The 13,016-nt window shown below is 40.3% G+C and overlaps 1 protein-coding gene across 1 annotated transcript in view; it reads left to right on the top strand.

Moving 5' to 3' along the window:
• The window catches only part of LOC119655796 (neuropeptide CCHamide-1 receptor-like), a 725,610-nt gene that overhangs the window by 427,394 nt on the left and 285,200 nt on the right, over positions 1-13,016 (top strand). Inside the window, exon 3 of the mRNA XM_038061891.1 lies at positions 244-309. The gene's annotated coding sequence lies outside the window, so the exon portion shown is untranslated. The remainder of the gene's footprint in view (positions 1-243; positions 310-13,016) is intronic.

The raw sequence follows: 13,016 nt of genomic DNA, 5'->3' as shown, positions 1-13,016 counted from the left end.
CTGACCAGGTCGAGTCGATACCAGTTAAAAGCAGCGGGATTACCCTTGAAACTTTTCAACTTCAACGACGCTCTCAAAGAAGGGGATGCCGTATCATCCATCCTTTTTAACCGATCCCAGGAAAAAGTGATCCGTATTGAAATACGTTCCTTAAATGATTGTTTATTAATTTATTCCTTGAAATCTTTTATATTCTTAATTCCAAAGATCCAACCTAATGATTTTTTTTTTGTTGAATTTCAGAAACTCATACCCGTGACTTGGGATAGTGATTCCGACTGTATACTTGTACAACGAATTCAAAACCATGTAAGTAAAATCAATTTCACATTTGTTATCACATCACTTCAACGTAAAGAATGCTAAATCGGGTAGTTTATGATAATCATCGTAGAAAATTTACTTAATTTGTAGAAGCAAATTCGAAAAGTATGTACATATATGTATAGATATGCACGACACTTTAGCCAAAGATAAGCTCTTTTTTGAGGGTACTTTCCATGCTTAGCCTTTTTACGGTTTTGTGTAAAACAGACTATTATATTCAGACTATATTAGATTGCAATAAATTTGCAGCAGAAGAAAACTTCGGCCTCCTCCACCAAACTGGAATTCTCATCAGAACCCACATTATTGCCGAAGTCATCCCGTGTGAAGGCCTATCTGTACGCTTTTTTGGGACTTCTTCGCGAAAAATCGAATGAAGATTTATTTCTTTCTTGAGCACACAAAAGGTACCTTTTTGGTGTCTTGTTAAACTTTTTATTCTAAATTTTGGTGTATTTTCCCGCTTTCTTTAATGTTCAAGTAAGTCGGTCAAAGGGTAGTATAGGTCCCAAGGCGAAATGTGGATTGGTATCCATGATGGAGCATAAAACCTGGAAAACACCTGCTGAACCAACACCAACAGCTCTACTGCCAAACCCTATCTCCACCTCCACGTGGTGATCACTGGGAGTTCTTTCTTTATGAAAACCTGCAGACAGAGAAGGTTGAAGGCGAGTCTCCTGCGCCTGAAAACGGAACAAAATGTACAAACTGGTCCTCCAGTTTGGGATTTGGGTTGGGCTGACAACCCTACACGGAAAACGATTTGCGCATTTTCTCATGGAACGTGCCCTCCCTGTACAGATCGAATGCTGCTGAGCAGCTAGCCGATACCCTGTCCCAATATAGGGCTGATGTAACAGCGTTACAAAAGATGCGATGGACAGGGACAGGTTTCCTGGAGAAGAGCCGCTACACCATTTATTAGAGCGTCCATCCAGTAAACCCTGTGCTCGGAGTAGGCTTCTTAGTCAGCCAAAAAATGAAACCTGCTGTTATCGGCTTTGCAAATATAAGCGAAAGGCTATGCACTCTGCGTTTGCGAGCCAAGTTGAGAAATATAAGCCTCATAACCGTTCACGCCCCTACAGAGGAGACTGTAGAGTAGGAGAAGGATACCTTCTACGAGGCAGTTGAGCGGACCCTCGAAGCCTGTTCCAAGTATGACATCAAAATCATACTTGAAGATTTCAATAGTCAAGTAGGGATGGAGCCCATATAGCTTACATAGGGATACCAATGATACCAGATTGCGCCTGATCCAGTTAGCAGTATCACACGAAATGGGTGTTGTTAGTACCTAGTTTGCGCGGAAAGCAGTTCACAAACATACATGGGCTCTCCAGACGGGACCATTTCAACCAAATTAACCACGTGCTGATAGAAGGCCGTCAACTCTCATGAATGATGAATGCCAGAGCATACAGGGGGGCCAATATAGACACGGACCATTATCTCGTTGGCATGGTGCTCCGAGCTCGAATAACGACAACACCTACAAACCCCTCTGACAATCAGGTCAGGGTGAATACTGAAGCCATCCACAACACAGCCCTGCGCGACACCTATAAGAGGGAAATGGATGCCGCAATAATCGCAGTCAACAGAGGTCCTGGAGATGAAGCATCAACAAATGATCTTCACAACCACGTGAAAAACGTTCATTGATACGGCCACAAACATACTTGGCCCCAGCCGCCAAAGGAGTCGGAACGGCTGCTTTGACGATGAATGTAAGCTAGCTACGGAACGGAAGAATGCCGCATACCGAGTAGTGTTGCGTTCTCAAAGAACGTGGGCACGCGCAGAGACTTATCACGAACTCTGTCGAGCGGAGAAGCGACTTTACGGACGGAAAAAGGAAGCCTGGGAGAACCAACCAGGCTGTGAATTAGAACAGGATGAAGGCTTATACACCATGATGCTCATCCTGCCGAGACAAAGAGGGAAATCTGATTTCCGACAGAATGGGCATACTGGAGCGCTGGGTTGAATACTTTGATGAGCTATTATATCGGCGAGTTGGGGGTCCCGCCAACTGAAGACGACGGACAAATACTGCAACCACCAAGTATAGGAGAAACAGTCGATGCAATTCATCGGCTTGAAAATCATAAATCGCCAGGAGCCGATGGAATTACAGCCGAATTGGTTAAATATGGAGGCGACCAGTTACATCAAGTGGTTCATCAATTGGTGCTTAAGGTATGTTGCAGCGAATCAATGCCTGACGATTGGAAACGAGGCATGATCACACAACAACATCCAACCGCACTGGTCAAACAGGAAGAATAAATATAGGAGACGAGAACTTTGAGACCGTTGATAATTTCTCCTATCTATTTTCGAAAGTCACAACCGATAATAGCTACGCACGGTTGTTGTCAGCCAACAGAGCCTATTTGAGCTTACAAAAACTGTTCCACTCGAAACGTCTCAACATAGGGTCAAAGCTCTTACTGTACAAGACAATGATCTTGCAAGTTTTCATGTATTCCTCGGAGACTTGGGTTCTAAGCGAGAAGAATTGCAAACTCTTGGCCGCGTTCGAGAGAAGAATCCTCCGAAGAATTTTTGGCCCCCTACATGAGGATGGACAATTCCGTAGCGTACATAATGACGAAATCTATCAGCGATACCATAACCGTCAGGTTGTGGATAAAATCCAATATCAATCAATAGGTTACGGTGGGGGGGGGCGTTTGAATCCGTATGGATGAGGATGATCCTACCCGGAAAGTCTATAAGGGCAATGTCTATGGTAGAAAAAGAAGACGAGGCAGACCCTGCTTAAGATGGAGCGATGGCGTAGGCTAGGACGCCAGACAGCTTTTAGGGATATGGAATTTGTGGACCTCGGCGCAAAACCGGGATATCTGGAGTTCCTTATTAAGGCAGGCTTAGACCGGATACCGGTTGCTGCGCCGTTGATGATGATGAAGTCGGAATAGGTTTTGGTTTTTGTTGATCTGATGTGAGAAACTTCTTATGCACGTTTTTCCATTCATACATAGCTAAAAATTCGAAATAGTCCTAATAGATTTCCAAACGGTAAAATGCACACATGTACATATTAAAGTCATCCTAAACAATCATTTTCTACTACCGTATATTGATGCACACATATGTAAGTATGCAAGAACTCCCCACGCAAAGTGAACTGAATACCTCTGGTATTATACATACGTATGTATATCTATTTGATTGACTTGGTTCGGCTAATTAATGCTGATATACAAATAATTAAGAAAAGGTAAAACAGATAAAAATAAGATATTCATGTGCTTTCAATTAATTGAATATCCTTCGAACGTTCCATTGTCTTTTGTTTCACACAAAACCCTAATAAATAATCAAAAAAGTAAAAAAGGGCAAACACCTCTTATCTCGGAATTCTCATCTTGCCTGTTTAACGTTTAACCGTTGTGATTTCACGAAATCCACCAACTCAACCACCATCCACCAAATTAATCCTCAGCGGATTGGGTATTTGATAATCTTATTAGGGTAAGCTCGTAATTGGTAATTAATACATTTAGTAAATTGTTTTCAGCTGAAAGCGTTTTAAAGAAACCCTGGTGTGGAGTATTCCAGACTATTGGCTTCATTGTGGTGCTGATATTTCCTAATGTTTTCGAATGCAGTAAATTCAGATTTGGCACATTTTGCTAATAGTAATAAAATCATATCAAACATGATGCTACTATATGTTTTCTCGTGAATTCAACTTACGACTGAATAAAAAGCAAAAAAAAAAAATCCAAATAAAAATCCTATATAGCTCCCATCAAAATCACATATGGCGCCCATCAAAACACTACAAATTGCAAAAAGTGGTTAACCCGTCTCTAATTGGTAACGAGTCTATAGTAATTAATATTTCTCTAATGAAAAGTACTTATTTGATTTAATATAATGTTGTTGATTTCAATACGATTACTGTGAAAAATATCAGCATCAGGCGATATATAATCAGCTATGGTACTGCACAATTGTGTGTACAGTGAACTTGAGGAGAGTTTTCAACTCAATTTCTAAAATATCGTTATATGCTACTGTTAACATTATTTGACCAGATATCGAAATAAGTTTTTTTTTGTGGCCGAGATTTTGTATAGGTGCATCACTGCGATTTTTTTTTCAGACCTTTCGGTTGGATAGGTTCTGAGAGCCAGATCTGTTTTCGAAAAGTACTAATTGAATTCTTTCATTTCATGCCCCACTCGAAAATATTCTGGGAAAAAAAATGTTGCCCTTCCTTTTCACATATATGGGAAGCCCCCCTCAAAGCCAACATCAAATAGCATCATCTCTTAGCACGCAGTTCATACACCACATATTCTCACCAAACTTCGACATGACCCTTAAAACAAGTCGGGAAACCAGAAGCTAGACGCTTCAGGTATGAAAGGTTTTGTGTATTTCTTTTATAAAGAGATTTGGGTGTGCATTTGTCCCATTAGCATGTAGCACGTAAAATATGCATATATTATGTGAAAATAGCCACTTTCAAGTGATATTGACATTCATAGTCTTGAATTTGCAGAGGAGCGCAGATTTGACCTAGTATAACTTTGTTAATAATATTGCGATTTTCACCAAATTTGGCAGGATCATGCTCTATGCTGTAGCCTATATTGTTGCAAAATTTTGTGATTCTAGGATGAACTTAAGGGGGGTTTTCCTGTCAATTACTAAAAATTATAGTAATGTACTATTATTTACTTTATTTGAACAGGTATCGGTATGGAGGGTATTTCGGAGCCTAGGCACCATATAGCGACAGCTCCCTGATTTTTTTCAGATTTTTCGGTTGGGTAGTTTCTGAGAATGGGTTCGTTAAAAAAACGACCACTTTCAACCCCCCGCACCCCCCACCTTTTCCACAAATGTCAAAACTAAGACTGGCTTCGAAAAGTACTAATCGAGACCTTTAATTTGATACCCTACATGACTATATTTGATGAAAAAAAAATTTACACCCTCCCTTTGCATGTATGGGGACCCCCCTTAAATTCGACGTAAAAGGATGTAATTCATTGTATGCATGAGCGTTCACAGTTCCCATCTTTCTACCAAATTTGATGCCAATCGCTACAACCGAGAAAAATGCTTGTGACGGACAGACAGACAGACAGACAGAGAGACGGACAGACAGACAGACAGTAAACCGGTTTTAATAAGGTTTTGTTTTACAAACAAAACCTTAAAAACAGCCCAATAAATCACAATTTTACTTTGCGAGCCGTAGAAATATTTTCTGAATAAGTCGTTCAAATTTCAAAGAAATTCGTTGGATCGATTTTGGGTTATGGTGCATTTAAAAATTAGAATGTGATTATTAACCAATAAATCTTAAATGGCCATTATTCCATAAATCTTCGGATTCTTCAAAAAACACATGTAAAGTCTTGGTTTCAATTCTCGCTCTATTAGCGAAGTCATCCAAACATCGTTCAAACCGGTTAATTCAAGCTTCAATGCGACTATCGTCATAAACCTGACATACATATAACATTTCACCTGTTAACACTCCAGTTCCGAATGACTCCCAATATCGAAAAATCGGTCAGCCCAAATATTCTACACTATATCTGGATGTAACTGGTGCTAAAAAAAATCGATCCCGCGGATCCGACACATGGAATGACCCTGAAGCCCTAATATCTCTACCTTTCAATTCACTACAAATATTGGTGTATACTAAGTATGATATTATTATCTTTAGGGAGAGTATTTTGAACCCTAGAGACCACATAGTAGCAGCTTCATGATTTTTTTAGATTTTTCGGCTGAGTAGTTTCTGAGACAAAACTTTTAAAAACACAAAGCAGCACATTTTTAAGGTTTTGTGCAAACACAAAACCTTATTCAAATCGGTTTAGTGTCTGTCTGTCTATCTATCTGTCCGTCTGTTTGTCTGTCCATCACACGCATTTTTCTTGGAGAGGGTTACAGCGATTGACACCAAATTTGGTAGAAAGCTGGGAACTGTGAACGCTCATGCATACAGTGAGTTACATCCTTTTACGACGAATTTAGGGGAAGGGGGTCCCCATACATGGAAAAGGGGGGTGTACATTTTTTTTTCATGAAATATAGTATCAAATTAAAGGTCTCGATTAGTACTTTTCGAAGCCGGTCTTAGTTTTGACCTTTGTTGGAAAGGTTGGCACTGCGGGGGGTTGAAAGTGATCATTCCTTTAAGGGGCCGTTCTCAGAAACCACTCAACCGAAAAATCTGAAAAAAATCAGAAGGCTACCGCTAGATGGTGCCTGGGCTTCGAAATACCTTCCATACTGATATCTGTACAAATAAAGTTAATAATAGTGTATTACTATAATTTTTAGTAAATGGCTGAAAAACCCCCCTTTAGTTCACGCTTGCACCATGAAAAGGCGGCAGCAATATAGGGTATAATATAGAGCATGATCTTACCAAGTTTGGTGGAAATCGCACTATTACTAACAAAGTTATAATTCGTCAAAGTTGTCGCTTCTTTGTAAATTCAAGAGAATGAATGTCAACATCATCCGAAAGTGGATATTCTCACATAATGCATGCATATATTACGTGCTACGTACTAAGAAATACACAAAACCTTTGGTACCTGAAGCGTCCAGCTTCCGGTTCTCTGACTTGCTTTTCATTTAAATTGTATTGGAATTTTTTTGGACACCATGTTTTTCCGGATGCTTTTTGAGATTGCACGGCTATTGATTGATCCGACCTCGTACGTAACGACGATGATTGCCCCACTGCTAAGTTTACTAAAGATATGAAAATAAGCCCCTTCCTTACCCTAAAAACCCCTTGGTTTTCTATCATTCATGAACCTTTCTAAATATGACCTGGCTTGGGTTGAAAGTTCGCAGCAACTTATTATACTAATGTATGTTCAGTACGTACCACTACCAACCCCTGCATACATCATCTTTATTAATTAGTGAATGTTTCAGTCAATTCAGATAAGTGAGTATGTATTTACGCATTTGTGTATGTATATATATCATGAAGATAGCCACTTCGATGCCTCAAATTAGTTGAATTAAACCACTTAAATGTTACTGGATTCCATGGAGACCTAAACCGTACAGTAAAACATCTTGACCTATTTACGGATGGATCATGAGGTCCAACATCCTCCACTATTTATGTGTTCCCTGAACTGAACCAAATGTGTCAACAACATAATCTCTTCCTCTTTACTTTGTGAAGAGAGAAGAGATCCAAGAATATTCTCCCTTATGCCTTTGGCCGACTGTTTACCGTTACCATCCAAACTTATAAATATCCTCTTCAATGACTTAATAGGTCCTGAGGCCCGTATTCGTACATGGCGGAAATACTTTCAAAAGGCTTGGTATTATTTCGAGGCACTAGAGTTTCTGGAGATGTCGTATAAGTGGATCCTTAAGTTTGCTATTGCTCCTAATATACGCTCTTTTGCAAATTTAACCCTCACAAAACAATAACAAAAAATAGAAGATACTCTTTACAATTGCAAAGTCCACAGTTTTAACGCAAACTTCCATTAGAACCTTGTGTAGTGAGCTCAGAAACCCAGGAGGCCTAATATCTCTTGAAAGCAGGTCACAAAAGTTTGCATTACTGCCTGAAGGCAATTTGTAAATATGCCAGACAACTGAACAAAAAAATTAACTTTCATACTAAAGTGTCATTAGGCCAATTTCCTCCTTGTGCAAACAACATTACGTTCAGGTGATTAGGTCACCAACTCAATAAAAGTTTTGAGTGGGATGTGGGTACACTGTAAAATAAAAGCCGAGTTGTTTAGTGTACCCGCCCATCCCTATTTAAGTTTATGATGATGACCGGTCGAAAATCTGTTGATGATTTCATTATGTACATGCGTTTCTTGAAAATTTTGCATGTTTCGCGTGCAATATGCAGCAAATTTTTATTTACCGTCCCTGAACTCAAACATGCACTCACTCCGATAAAAAAAGACATTCTACCATATTGCAATTACGCAGGTGGGAGCAACAAATGCCAGTTTTATTAAAAAAAAAGTCGGGAAACCGGAAGCTAGACGCTTCAGGTATGAAAGGTTTTGTTTATTTCTTTTATAAAGAGATTTGGGTGTGCATTTGTCCCATTAGCATGTAGCACGTAAAATATGCATATATTATGTGAAAATATCCACTTTCGGGTGATATTGACATCCATAGTCTTGAATTAACTGAGGAACAACAGCTTTGACCTAGTATAACTTTGTTAGTAATAGTGGGATTTTCACTAAATTTGGTAGGATCATACTCTATGCTGTAGCCTATATTGTTGCAAAATTTTGTGAACTTAAGGGGGGTTTTCCTGTCAATTACTAAAAATTATAGCAATGTACTATTATTAACTTTATTTGAACAGGTATCGGTATGGAGGGTATTTCGGAGCCTAGGCTGTGACAGTCCCCTGATTTTTTTCAGATCTTTCGGTTGGGTAGTTTCTGAGAATGGGTTCGTTAAAAAAATGATCACTTTCAACCCCCCGCACCCCCGACCTTTTCAACAAATGTCAAAACTAAGACTGGCTTCGAAAAGTACTAATCGAGACCTTTAATTTGATATCCCACATGACTATATTTGATGGAAAAAAAATTTACACCCTCCCTTTGCATGTATGGGGACCCCCCCTTAAATTCGACGTAAAAGAATGTAATTCACTATATGCGTGAGCGTTCACAGTTCCCACCTTTCTACCAAATTTGGTGCCAATCACTACAACCGTCTCCGAGAAAAATGCGTGTGACGGACAGACAGACAGACAGGCAGACAGACGCACAGACAGACAGACAGTAAACCGATTTTAATAAGGTTTTGTTTTACAAACAAAACCTTAAAAATTGCATTGAAGTATCTATATGTACTTACTTTACTGTGCGAGCAAATTCTAAGTTAGTGTGCGTTTTAAGATTTTGTGTTTTTACTCAGCATGTTTGGAAAACTTTCGATAGGGTGGGCAACAGATGTATCTGGAATGCTCTACGCATGAAAGGCACCTCGGAAAATCAAATAGCTGTATCAAGGTAAAATTTCGAAATATTGCAAGTTTTTTCTTGTTATTATCGGTAACATCCTTACTGTTGTCATAACTGAAGGGCGTGGCTCAGCGATGCGATCCTTCCCGAACAACTTGACTAGGCTCATAACGTTTGTCAGCTCCCTCATCGACAGACAAGTAGTTCTGAACTTCAAGAAGAAGTCAAGCTTGCCTGGTTTGCAACTAAACACCCCCAAAACTGGGCTGGCAACCTACAAATTTCGAACATATACTAATACTTCAACGTCGGGCTGATCTCACGCCGACTTTTGTCTTTTGAAACGGACTATGTTACGGTAGGGAAATTCCTCAGAATTCACGCTTTTCCCATCTCGAACGGGAATCCCAACGATATAAGCTGGACATTCTGGGCCTAATCGATGGTGGAACTTTGGATAATTCTCTTCTCCTGATTTTGTACTTTGGAAAGCCTACTGGTAGCAGACGCGAATCCGATGACCGGTTGTTTTTCACGGCTATCGCAAACCGCGCTGTTGTAAACTGTTTCTGTCTGATTTCCGATTCTGGTCCGGCTTAGAGAGCATCACAATCGTACAACACTATGCATCAAGGCAGACTTCTAATATAGTGGAGAAGGATACTTTCTAAAGATGACATTGTAATATCGACATCGAAAAGATTCTTCATTAGATGGGCGCTTACCTTCTCTTGCGTGTTGCGTATGCCATTTCTTGAAGGGTTGGAGAAATGCGATGGCCCAAGTTCAACATCGATTGCTTGACTGATCCAGCTGTCGCGTGACTGTGGCCGAGCTACTTTGCTGATCTGTACGCAGATACTCTGAGTAATCCGCCTGAGACTATCGTGAACATTGGGCAGCCATCAAAAATGCCCTTTTCACGGATGCTTCATAGGACGCCGCCGCGTTCCGAAGAGAGCATCACAAAATGTAGCTGACTGTGGAATCGTGAAAGCGGATCGATGAACGGAGAGGATTGAAAGCTCTACTGATAATCGCCATTAATGGTGGGCGTGATGCGCTCGAGCTCGATACTATGCGACATTTCGTAACAAAAGGGAATTTGCTATTGTGATCCAGTAATAAAAAATCCTTCACGGGTGGTTCGCAAGTCGACGGCCACGTTCCGAAGGGGCATCGCAAAATCTGGCTGACTGCGGAATCATGGAAGCGGATAGCGAACGGAGGGGATTCTTTTGGCCAATGCTATTGATGGTGTGCGTTGGTCAGGGAGTCGGATGACGCTGCAGAACGCAATGATTTGGGAGGTGAATACCGCATCACAAAAAATATCATGTGCTCGCTCGCAAATCCTTTAATAGTCCTGTGAGGGACCTTAGCGGTCGATTCCTCATCTACCATGACGAGCAACCGAAGAGGTAGAGAGAACATTTCATCACGGTTCTTAACCGTATCACATCCAGTGTTTTACTGATTATTCAGTCAAACAGATGAGAAATTATCTTGCTCATCAATGGCCTCAAACGGAGTAAAACTACTGGATCGGGTAGAGGCGCTGAGGCAGCGTCTGTTGAGATCGCCTCTGCCCTGCGATCGAAACCGCATAACCAATATTTAAAAATTTTTAAAAGTATTGGGCGCTCGCCCACGAAAGAGTAGTCCGCGCACTGAATAGCAAAAGTAAGTTGCTTCTCAAATATGCGCAGCCCGCCATCAAGTAAATGGTGGGCTAAGGACAAGCTCATCCCAAAACAAAATTCATTTGTATATCTACTGCTGCCTCTTGTACGGATATCCTGAGAATCAGATACCATTCCCAGAGAATGGAAGAAGGAGATGATTGTTAAGATTCCAAGGAAGAGCATGCTACTTGGCCGGAGAACGCGGAGGAGTTCAATGGACCCTGACATTTTGCTTCAAAAACTTCGACTACGCTAATGGCATCTGTTTGTTTTCACATCGGGTCATCGATTTTAGCAAATAATTCTGCATATGAAAGAAGACAAACTAGAGTCGGATTCAAAAAAAGCGTGTCATCAGACCTTCACTATTTTCGCTAATTGGCAGACCATGGCAGGCATTAATCTATTCCTATATACAGGATACTTGGTTTCTGCGATGGTACTGAATTGGATGTCTTTCGATGCATTAAAAACACTTGATGGGATATCGTTGTCTTGTCTAAAATCTATAAAAGCAGTTACCTCAACCCCAAGATTACTAAGCTCTCGAATGGAAGGTCGCGCTTTAAATCTCACTGGTGGCAGTGGAATTTGTATCGTGACTTGCTGTGAATGTCTACCTGAGTCAAATCAGGGTGATAATCTCAGGTGAGCGCAATGCTGACCACATTGCCTCCTACAGGGTTCTGTAATCCAGTAGTCTTCCGTTACGGGCTCGAATGAAGAGCTCTCGCTCAATTCAAGCTCCTGATCCAATTGGATTGCCGCGCGAACGATTATTATTCTTAAGATCAAGTTTAGACTCTACTGTGCTATTGTTCTTTTTGTTTTTGTTATACCCACAACTCTCGTCTGCGGCAACTTATCGGTCAGCACATAGGTAAGTTACTCGTGGCCGTTATGATCGGAATTCAGAAGCGACAATTCTATTGTTTCCTTCGTTTTGCAGTGGAACCCACTGAAGACGAGTAAGTCGCCCCAAGAGCGTTTGGCGTAGAATAGTAGAAGAGGAGGAGAATCTCGGAAAGAATCGGGTACTATTGCGCGTAGTCACGATTCAGGCGCTATACCCACCAAAAGCATAGCAACCATATATTTGTTTTTTTAGTCGTTCGATGAATTACCAACATTTGATCTGCTTTCGCGGTCTCGTTGAAAATCTGTAAATTTCAGTGCCAAGTTAAACATTTTCAATGCCATTATATTGTAAAAGTGTGGATCACTGATGCTTGAAAAATCTAAACTTTGGTCAACTCACATCTGCGTCATGCTATGGAAGTCATCTGGATTGATGCAATAACAGGTGGGAAACCTCGTGGGTATATAGGGAAGACATAAGTGGACTTGTTAATCAAAGGGCGAAAGTGGCAGTGGATAGCCCATACATTCAGAAAGAGCGACGACTCTACCTCGACTTTTACCACGCAATGGAAAGTGCTACTACAGAATGACTGATGAGCTACGTGGTATAGGACCACGGAGAAGGATGTAAGCTTCTCGGAAAAGCGTGAGTTAACCGGGAACCGACAACGATGGAGTGGAAGTCTGACTCACGCATTATGCCTCTTATAGAAGTTTAGTGCAACCATATATAAACTCAGTTTTTAGTATTATAATATTAACATAACATTTGAAGTAGGAGTTTTATGGTTACTTAAGGGGTTACATTTAGTTGCAGTGTTTTCGGCAACTTAGTAAATGTTTGTTACTATTTACAAATTGCGGATCTAAACCCTTTTTTTTTTAAGATCGCTTTTCTGGGAATTATGGGCAAGATTACTAGATCAAAGTTCAGTCGAAATTAGAATTTAAAAAGAAATACTTTAGAATATCCCATTGTCTAGTCAGTGAACAAAGGGTTTGTCAAAATAAGAACTGTTAAAAAATGACGATGGTTTTAACAAAATGTTTACTTTTCCTAGATGTAAAACTTTCGATTTTTTTACTTAAAAAAGTAAGTTTTTTTGAAAATTGATTACGACTAGTAATTATCATAATAAATAAG

This window comes from Hermetia illucens, chromosome 4, assembly GCF_905115235.1.
Source record: "Hermetia illucens chromosome 4, iHerIll2.2.curated.20191125, whole genome shotgun sequence".
Lineage (NCBI taxonomy): Eukaryota > Metazoa > Arthropoda > Insecta > Diptera > Stratiomyidae > Hermetia > Hermetia illucens.
The sequence above is the reverse complement of the archived record's forward strand: the minus strand, read 5'-3'. Positions and strand labels throughout refer to the sequence as shown.